Genomic DNA, 10,447 nt, shown 5'->3' with positions numbered 1-10,447 from the left:
ACTTCTTGTCTATAGCATCCGGAGCTGAAGGAGAGGGAAAAATTAAATTTCTTTTGCAGTTACTTTTCTTACACATCATATTTTGTGCAGCTATTCCTGTAAAACCTGCTATTTACAGGGACAGATATTTTCGAGGAAATGCTGTAAATGCAGAGATGAACAGTTTACCAAGAAATGAACAACTTTGTTGGGATATACAAATGTACGTACAGTTCTTAAATAATTAGAATTAGGAATCAGTTCACAAACAAACATTTGATCAGCCAAAGATCTTAGTAAAATAAAAATTCAGCTAATTCATTTTTAGCCAAAGAAATGTTAATTTCATAGGTCCTTACGCTTTTTTCCCACATAAATGTCCATCTCCAATTACATAGCTTTGGTGACCCCAAAATCTGTTCATTGGATTGCTGATCATTATTATTATTATAATTTGTGTTGATCTTTCCGTAATATTCTATATCTTCAAAGGCATCTGAACCCTGAAAAACCATGGACTGCAATGACAATTGTTTGATAGCATGAGGAGCCCCTCTAATTCATGTATCTTTTCCATCAGAAATGATGCACATTCCCATAGCATTTCTTTGTATGTGCATCTGTCCTTAATAAATAAATAGAAAGATGAGATGTATAGCCTTGTGATTAAGATGCAAGCCTAAGAGTCAGGAAATCTGGGTTCTATTTTTAGTTCTGCCATAGACTTTATCATTTGACTTTAGGCAAGTCATTTAAATTATCTGTCCTTCACTTTCTCCATCTGGAAGAGGATGTCTATGGCTTCTGACATTTGGTTTTCATGGAGCAGATAGGATTCCCGTAGGATGTGCACTTTTGAAAAAGATATGGTCAGGGTCTTGGCTGGGTCCTTAAGTATTCCCCTCTTCCTGTGAGGATCACTTCCCTCTTTACTGGGATGAGTTGTTTTTTGCACCAGATTCTTATTGTTTGAAAGCCTTCTGTCATGTATATGAAGGCATTGCTCATGCCAACTGAAAAGGGAGTGTGAAAATGTTTGTTGTCAGAATATGGGTTGCAATGTAGTCTGTGGCATTGCACAACCTCTCCTGGGGCTTTCATATATATATGTTAGAAAGGAGAATGGACAGGATTGACTCTTTTGGGACACAGGAGGGAGTTTGAGGATGAGGAGCTGCTGCTCACCTCCATTCTGCAGGATCTGTCTGAAAGGAGTCCCACTGAGTGTTATGCCATGCATTCCCATTCAGTCTCGTATGTAGGGTTAGCAGCACTCTGTGATCAATAATGCTGAAAGCTACTGACAGGCACGAGCAGTCTGAACATTGGAGAGAGTTCAAACAACATTAATAGATTTGTGATCATTTAGACCGATCTCTTGCATAACTCAGGCCAAAGAACCTCATTAGTTATTTCTGTGTCAAGCCCATAGCTTCTGGTTGAGATAGGTGAGCAGATGTCCAGATTTTATAGGGACACTCCCAATATTTGGGGCTTTTTTTCTTTTTAATGAGCTCCTATTAACCCTCACCCTCTCTTCCAATTTTTCATACTTGCTATCTGGTCAGCCTAGGTTGAGATTATATTCCCAAAAGGAGCTCTTCCTCTAATACTAGTAAATCCATTTCTGTGACATGGCTTGGTCTCAATCCTGATTGTGTAAGGGTCTAAGATGTTAAAGGAGAGACCGAGTGCTGTAAGAGTCACTTTTTCAACGATTTTGCCACTGCCACCAGCAGAGACCACAGGACATTTGTCTTCTTCCAGTACTGGTGCTGTGAGGAACAGCTGTTGGGGGGGGAGCCAACTAGACAGATACTTCATAAAGGGGCTAGGGAGGGGGGCAGACGTAAAGCAGAAAGATTTTTGATATATGAAAGGTGGACGGTGATGGATTTGGTTGGGGAAAAACATGGAGTTGATGGATTTTGGTGGGGGGAAACTATTGGATTGATGAATGGAGGGGGGAACAGGAAAGAAGAAAATATTGGATACATGAGTGCTTTTGGTGAAGAAGAGTACCTTATCCAGGGAATATCACATGTACTGCTGTCAAGGGAAAATAAGTGAGGGAACCCCTCATGACATTCTGACAGCACATCACTATTGATAGAGCTCTTTGAGATCCATGAATGGGTGATAATAAAGGGTGCAAAGTGTTGTTATAGAAATGGTGGTTGTTCTTAAAAAAAACCAAAAAAAAAAACCTGCCCTTGATTCCCCTGTCCTCATACTACAATTACAGGGAGAGAATGATCACAGAATGCAGAGTTTAGGACACCATGGGACATATTTAGCCTCCAGGCTGTACTTTGAGCACCCTCACATACATAATTAGTAGAGACTACTAATGTTTATTTAGGCCTTGTGGTTGTGAAATTAAGAACTAAAAGTTCTTTCTGGGTGGGAAATGGGCAAAGCAATGAAGATTTGCTCTTGCCTTCTCTCTTGCCTTTTTTCTCAACTTTTCTATAAAAGAAATAAAACATTGCTATTAAATTCACTTTCCTAACATTTTCTTCCTGGTAAAAATATACTAATACCAGAATTGTTCTTTTATAGGGTTCAAGTCTGCCATTACTTTCTTTCAATATCACCTTCACTATTCTCACTAGTAGTTAGAAGACCGTATGATTTCACACAGGTTCTGAGAGTTTACAGTCAATGGCAAGAAGGCAGCAGGGAAAGAGCTTAGTTTGCTGTTTTTCTTAATAGTTTTCCTTGCAATGTAAATTTCTTGCTGCCACAAAGAGTCTTAAAGAAAATTTAAAACTGCTGACTTCCTTTGGCAGATTTTTTTTCTTTTGTCTACAGATTTTTTTCCTAATTTTTTTTGTTCTCCTACCTCAAGGACCCAATATAATCTTATATCACTTCCAGGTGTTCTTCAAAGCCTTTGTTTTAACAGAGATATGACTCAGCTTTAGACAAAACCCCAGATCCAAACACCTCTGAACTTTGGGATATATGGGAGCTTTGGGAAAGGCCAGAGATGTTTGGATCTGGAGTTTTGTCTAAGGTTTATTTTTCTGTTAAAAGGAAGACTTAGAAGAACACTGGGGAGTGATATAAGGTGAATTGAACTTTGCGAAAGTTCAGCTCCACATTGGCATCTGAAATTTGTGGCTAGGATCTCTCTCTTCTTTAAAACTTCAATCCAATTGAATTAAGGTCTCAAAGATAATTGGGGGGAAAAATCTAACTTGCGGCGTCAAATTCAGTTTTGAAGAGTATATGTAATTAGGAAATTTGAAAATGAAAATAATTTATTGTAAATAAAGGTGTAAACATGGTCAATGGGTATAATTAAGTTATATTAAAATATTATCAGAAAAAATCCTATTCAGCTAATGATATCAACACAGTTTAAAGGGTTGCAAGCCTAGCATGTTTTTTCAGTCAAGTGGACAGATTCTGTTTTTAGTTTCTTTGTTTTAAGGAGAAACTGGATATAGGCTGGCTGGTTTAGTAGCAACTTTATTAGATTTAGATAATAAGTGATAACCAGATAGTAAAATATTATTTAATATTCATATTACTCTAGGCCCACTGTGGTAAACACTGTACCAGTGGTTATCAACCTATTTACCATAGTGGGCTGCATATACAGCTCTCTGTGTGTTATGTGGGCTGCATCCACACAATCTATATACTACCTATATGGTCCTGAGGTTGTCACATGGGCCACAGCTGTGTGTGATTGGGATGCAAGCAGCCCATGTGCCACAGGTTGAGAACCACTCTACTGTACAAACACAGAAGATATGGTCCCTGCCCCCAAAGAATCTAAGAAGATAAGAAATGTACAAAGCACAGCAAAGAAAGAGAGAGAGAAGCCCCGATCCAATATGAGTCTTTCCACTGATTTTAATGGGGTTTGTATCAGGCCCATATACATTTACTATTTTATTTGTTTAAGCCTCAGTCCTGCAATTTACTATGTATGTGCACAGCAATGCATCCAGCTGCACTGAACTGCCAAACCGGGAACTCATTGGTAATGACCTAAATAAACCAATATTGACTTTCTTTAATTGCCAGTCTGCCACTTTCCTCAAATGCATCTCAGTCTAGCCATTATTCTTCTGCTGATTTCTTCTACATTTCATGACAGAAGTGGGTCTTGATGAAAGATCCGAAATAAAAGGAAGGTAGTAACCTAATAGATTTGTTCAGGGACATAAGACACTTAAAGAGGACAACAAGCATTTTTTTCCTCATTCGCAAAAGCTCTGCTACAGGAGGAAAAGGGGAAGTTTAAATATTAAATGCTCAATCTTTAAGACCCAGGTCTTGGCTGAGGCACTTAAACCCCAATGTGTGAGCTACAACGATTTGCTTTGCAAAGTAGAGTGTTAGCTATGTGGGAGCTGGGTTAGAATGTGTCTTTTCTTTAGCAGAGCTTCAAGAACTGGATCTCATGAATACTTGAAATATTTTGTTTAGCATTTTATGGAGTCACATCAGGAATTCCCCCCCCAACCCTTCCTCTTAAGAGAGGCAGCTATTGTCTTTTCAAAGCATATTCCTTTTAGTGGTAAATCTTTAGTGATGACAAAATCTGAAGAAAATTTGGAAGTTTGGATCAATTAAGACTCTATTTTGGGAATTAAAGAAGGGCCCAAATCAACACTCCAGAAATCTGGGAAACTCTAGCTCCAAATTGTGGGCATAAAAATGGAATTCAGCTTTTAGAAATCTGGTACACAATGTCCAGTGTTCCAACCTGGGCATCAAAGATAGGTTGTTAATGAGTAGGGCTCCTATGCCATATGATAACAACAGATAATTAATAAATAATAACAGGTGCCCAAATCCCACATAGGAGGGATCCTCAATGAGTGACCAAGTACCAATGTTAAGAGGTTAAGTGAAAATTTGAGCACTCAGATACAGGATTTGAGGCCCACAGTTGAAAGTTAGGCTAGGTCTACACTGGCGGGGGTGTCGACCTAAGATATGCAACTTCAGCTATGCTGTGAGGACGGTGGCAAGTCGACCGCTGCAGCTCCCCCATCAACTCTGCTTCCACCTCTCGCTGCAGTGGAGTTCCGGAGTCAATGGCAGAGCGATCGGGGATCAATTTTATCGCATCTACATTAGACTCCCTTTCTATGGGTGCAATCCTCCTGCCTCTTCTGAAGAAACACCCCTTCCCCCCACCCATGTATAAGGATGTTAATCTCAAACTCCTGGCTAAATTCCAACTGGTAATTGCATTCTGCCTTCCTAAAGTCCCCCAGCCATTTTTCAACTGGATACAATATAGCTACATATCCTAAACGGTTGTGTAGTGGTGTTGCGTACTGTTAAACAAATGCACTCCATTCCAAAGGTTATATCTATGTGCTGGGCAATTGCTTCACCCACCACTAAGAGTTTATAAGTGGCCGTTGAATCCTTTGGCCTGAAATTGGCTATATAACAAATATATTAATTAATATGTTCACTTTTTTATTTAAGGCCATTTGGTCTTTCATATTATTGTCTTCATACTAGTGTGAATTGTTTTGTCACTACTGTCCTTTTACAGATTGGGTGTGAATGATGACAACAAAATGACTTGATGACTTATATTCCCTGTAGTTTGAGCCATGTCAGTCCCAGGATATTAGTGAGACAAAGTGGGTGAAGTAATGTCTTTTATTGGACCAACTTCTGTTGGCGAGAGAGACAAGGTTTTGAGCCACACAGAGCTCTGTGTGGCTTCAAAGCTTGTCTTGCTCACCAACAGAAGTTGATCCAATAAAAGACATTACTTCACCCATCTTGTCTCTTTGATGACTTATAGTTTATTTTAAAGCTTTACTCTATGCTTGCAGAGATATATTAAAATTATTTTAAATTATTTTTAAAATGCAAGATTTGGGGGATCTTTTCAGAGGAAAATGTTGGGGAATGCATTCTAGTTTTACAACCCCTCCAAATAGCTGATGACCAACTAATACATCTTTGCGTTTATTGTTAGCTGACACTATTTAAATTATGGGAGGGTGGACCTAAGCCCACTTAGGACAAAAGCCCACACCCTCAATCAAGAAAGGGGCAATAGTCCAGAAAACAACAGAATGGCATGCAGCACAAAGCAAAACCCAGAAACGGAAATGTGGTTCCATGAGTTTAAAACAAGGACAGCAAATGGGCAACTGAGCACAAAACCTCAGACAGTGCTTTCTGCTCCACAAAAGAGTCTGAGGAGTCAGCAGATGCTGCCCAGAAGAACTCTTCCTGGATATGTGAGATAACCAGAGTGCAGAAATAATCCTCACAGTTACAGAGAACCGCCGCATAGAGCTTCCTCTTCCTGGATTGGTAAGTGGCCATTATGGTCAATGCCAGGAAAAGACTGAGACCAAGGTCTCTTGATTTCATGGAATCATGGATAGGGTGTGTAGATGAGTAGATGTGGGGGAAAGTGCTAGAGGTCCTGGAGGATCCAGAACAGGGCCTGTTGCCCACAACACAGGAGCAATGTTCTCCTTCTTGCCAAAGGGGCAAGTGTCAAGAGTGTCTGAGAATTGCGTCAGCCACATGCCCATGCTCACAGCCCCATGGAAGAGCCACCAATATATGTCCCCAGTGGGATGTGGAACCAAGACGGAATAGAGGCTGGCCCACTGGGAATCTTCACCCTCACTAGGTGGAAGGCATCCTGTCACTTGGTGTCAGAATGGGACAAAAAGACAAGAAAATGCATGGTATGGTACACAAGTGCTTAGATATGGTCTCTGAATGCAGTCTAGAGATAGATCATCTGGAGATTGAACAGCCTACTCAAATAGTGCACTGGGGATGACTAGGGGAGCTTACGTGCAGGGGCCCTGATGTTGAGCTCCAAAGGATGAACCAGGTAGGGAGCACCCTTCTGCAGGACTTGCTCAAGGTATGCAAGAGAGATAAGGGGAAGAGTAGCCTTTGCCTCTTGGAGCATACAGTGGGAGACACGAAGGTTTGGGCCTCCCCATGCACTGGACAAGTGCCATGGGGGTCCACCCAATCCTACTGGCTGTAGTCCACAAGGTCTCCAATTTTGGTGATACCAGCCAGGACCAGCCTCTGGTGCTCCGAAGGGGTCTCCACCATCTGTGTAGCATTGCCAGGTGAGAGTGACAAACCTATAGGCTGAAATTCTAGCCCCACTGATTTTTAACAGCAAAATTCCCATTGACTTCAACAGGCTCAGGATTTCATCCACAGTACAGTAGCTACAGGGACACAACTGAGCAACAGCCAGATGCCTGCTGCAACCACTTATTGTGAATCCACTGAGTGATTGGCAATGCCATCAATTAGCCTTCATTATTTCATTTAGGGCAGTGGTGGGCAATCTGTGGTCCACGGGCCGCGCACAGCCCATCAGGGTAATCCACTGGTGGGCTGCCAGACCATTTGTTTACATTTGCACGACTGTCTGCAGCTCCCAGTGGCTGCAGTTCACCAATCCTAGCCAATGGGAGCTGCGGGAAGCGGATTACCCTGATGGACCACGTGCGGCCTGTGGGCTGCAGGTTGTCTACCATTGATTTAGGGCATGGAATATTTTTGGAAACAAAATCAATTAAAAATGTTACTTTTAATTTTGTTGTTGTTGTTAAAAGTGTCTTGCCTTTTAGGGTCTGAGTTCTAATGCATTCTTAAGAGGCCTTTGTATCTGCATATTTATACCTAGTTTTTATAGACTGCATTTGCTAAGGGGAAAAAATATGTTTCCTTCTGAGACATAGGAGAATCTTGTGGATCTTGGCACCAGAGATGGCCAAGTTGTTTTATACTTAGACAATAAATCTATTTTTCATGGATTTTAACTTGGCTGTAAAAATATGCTTGCGGACTTGAAACTTGGCAGTCAAAGCCCTCACACCAGGAGAATATTTGTAGCAATATTTTTAAAAAGAAAAAAAAAGTGTTAATAACTAACTTTTCAGGATTAAAAAGAAAATAAGGAGAGAGTAAGATTGGTTTGGGCCAATTTTTTCTATTCATATCATTTAGAAAAAAAAAATCTGCTTCCATTCTGACAGAGAAAGAAATTTGAGATCTGTAACTCCCCTCCCTCTTTAAATTGTTCACAGGCAGGGGTGCTGGAACAATATTTATAGTGGGGGAGTTATGAGCCACTGAACCAAACTGTAAACCCTGTGTATAATGGAAACCACTTCAAGCCAGGGGTTGCAGTAGCACTCCCTGCACCACTGGTTCCAGCACCTATGTTCACAGGCCTCTTTCACATTCAAGAATAACTCATTTATGTAATAATCCTTAAACACTGAAGTCTAGGGAATGTGAATTTTAATACTAGTGTTTTATGGCCACATCCTCAGCTCATATAAATTGGCATAGCTCCATTGAAAGCAAAGGAACTACATCAGTTTGTATTACCTGAAGATCAGGCCAATATGTGTACATAGCACCTTCCAACCTAAAGCATTTGTTAACACAATCATACACAAACAGAACCAATGAAATGCAGCTAGCTTTGAGAGGCGATCAACCTACCAGCATACAGCACGCTGTATAATAGAATGGAGAGGGGACATTTTGGCTTAGAACTCAGAGACAAACCAAAATTGCCATGAGATTTTTGACCTCCCACAGAATGTTAGAGTTAAGGTCTCATCCAAATCAGTTCCATGCAAACTACATGGACTCAGTTTGCCTACCCTGGAAATATAAAGGGCCAAGATAATCCTTCTAGGGTTTGAATTGGTGGTTCTACAGAGTCTAGGGGCCAAATTCAAAGGTGGATCTAACTGAATCTCAGCTGGTGTGATTTACATTCTGAGAGGTCAGAAGATGTGCAGAGCAGGAAAAGCAAACAGAAGGGTATAAGTAGGTGTAAATTAAAGTAGGCCACCTCTTACTTTTACTTACATCTTCCTTTTATCTTTTCCTGCTACCCCTCTTTTATGGCCACATCCTCAGGTCAGTTACACCAGCTTATACTCCCTTAGATTCAATATGACAAATGCAGGAGTGATGTGTAAGAAGATGCAAGATACACACACCTTAAGTAGATGCAAGTCCAAGTGCCATCACCTGGACCTCAGGTTCATCCCCTTTGCTTTGCTCTAGCTGCACAAAGGTGACAAAGAGCTGCCCTAAAAGGGCTCAGGAGAGTCCTCTGATGTAAAAGGAATACACATTTGGTATAAAACTGGCACATGCCACCTGCTCCCCTACAGAAAAAGGGGGTGTTCTTAGACTGGTTATTGATTGCTCACTGTGTTCCACCAACCCCTCGCTGACAAAACAATCCCTAGGGGCCATTTTAGCTGGTACGTTATTGAGCAGCCTTTAGGCCCCTGGTCAGTCAAAGGATCAAGGGAGCAGAAGGGTAGCTTAGGCCATGTCTACACTACCACGGGATCGATGCTGCTGCGATCGATGCACCAGGGGGTCAGTTTAGTGGGTCTAGTGAAGACCCGCTAAATCAACAGCAGAGCGCTCTCCAGTCAACTCCAGTACTCTACCGGGAACAAGAGGAGTAAGGTAAATTGATGGGAAAACGTCTCTCGTCGACCCAACTCAGTGTAGACACCACAGTAAGTCGACCTAAGTTACTTCGACTCCAGGTACGTTATTCATGTAGCAGGAGTAGCATAACTTAGATCGACTTACCACAGTAATGTAGACATAGCCTTAGAATCATCTTCCCCTTGCCTCATGTCCTCTGCTGAGTGCAGCTCAGCTGAACCCTGGGACTTAGCCTTAAAAGGCTAACGGAGTTGGTGGCTGAGGGGCCAGAAGAAGGTATATGTTATACCAATTTTGACCCCCTAAAACTCACCTCTGAATTTTGCCCTTGATGTTTCACATCTGATGATTAGGCTTCTAAGCCACCTGTCCAGCACCAGCTTTGAAACTGTGTCATCCTTGGTTCAAATCTCGATTTAGGTCACAAGTGAAAAGGCAACTGGTGGCCCATCCTATTCCCCATTTGTTCACATCAAAAAAACACCAAACACTTGGGGTCAGCTGGCCAGGTCTACCTACAAGAAGTCTATGAACAACCCTGTATGTCACAAGCCTGAACTGAGAGGCTTTAACAGAGTTGTGTGGGGAAGCTTGCGTAGCACCTGCTTGCATTTGCAGCATCTAGCCTGGGGGTAGGGGAGGTGAAACTCTATTATATGAAGTGTGGTAGTGTAAGTGGCATTATATTTCCCTGGGTTCTTTCCTCTCTTGGGATGAGATTGATGTTGGCTCATCAAGCAAAAATAAAGTTGTACAGAAAATTGCTTCTGGAACAATAAAATGACTTTGGTGGAGACACCTTACAAATGATTTCAGCAGATCAACACTGCCAAGAATATATCTTTTTGCAAAGAGTGTCAGATGTTTTCACCTCCCACTCAGAGTGGCAGACTTTTAAAAGTTTCTATTAAAAGAAACCACTTCATCATTACACTAAACAGCAGCCCAAAATATAGTAGACTAACATGGATGAAGACTGTGCAAGTTTATAGGT

This window comes from Gopherus evgoodei, chromosome 1, assembly GCF_007399415.2.
Source record: "Gopherus evgoodei ecotype Sinaloan lineage chromosome 1, rGopEvg1_v1.p, whole genome shotgun sequence".
Lineage (NCBI taxonomy): Eukaryota > Metazoa > Chordata > Testudines > Testudinidae > Gopherus > Gopherus evgoodei.
The sequence above is the reverse complement of the archived record's forward strand: the minus strand, read 5'-3'. Positions refer to the sequence as shown.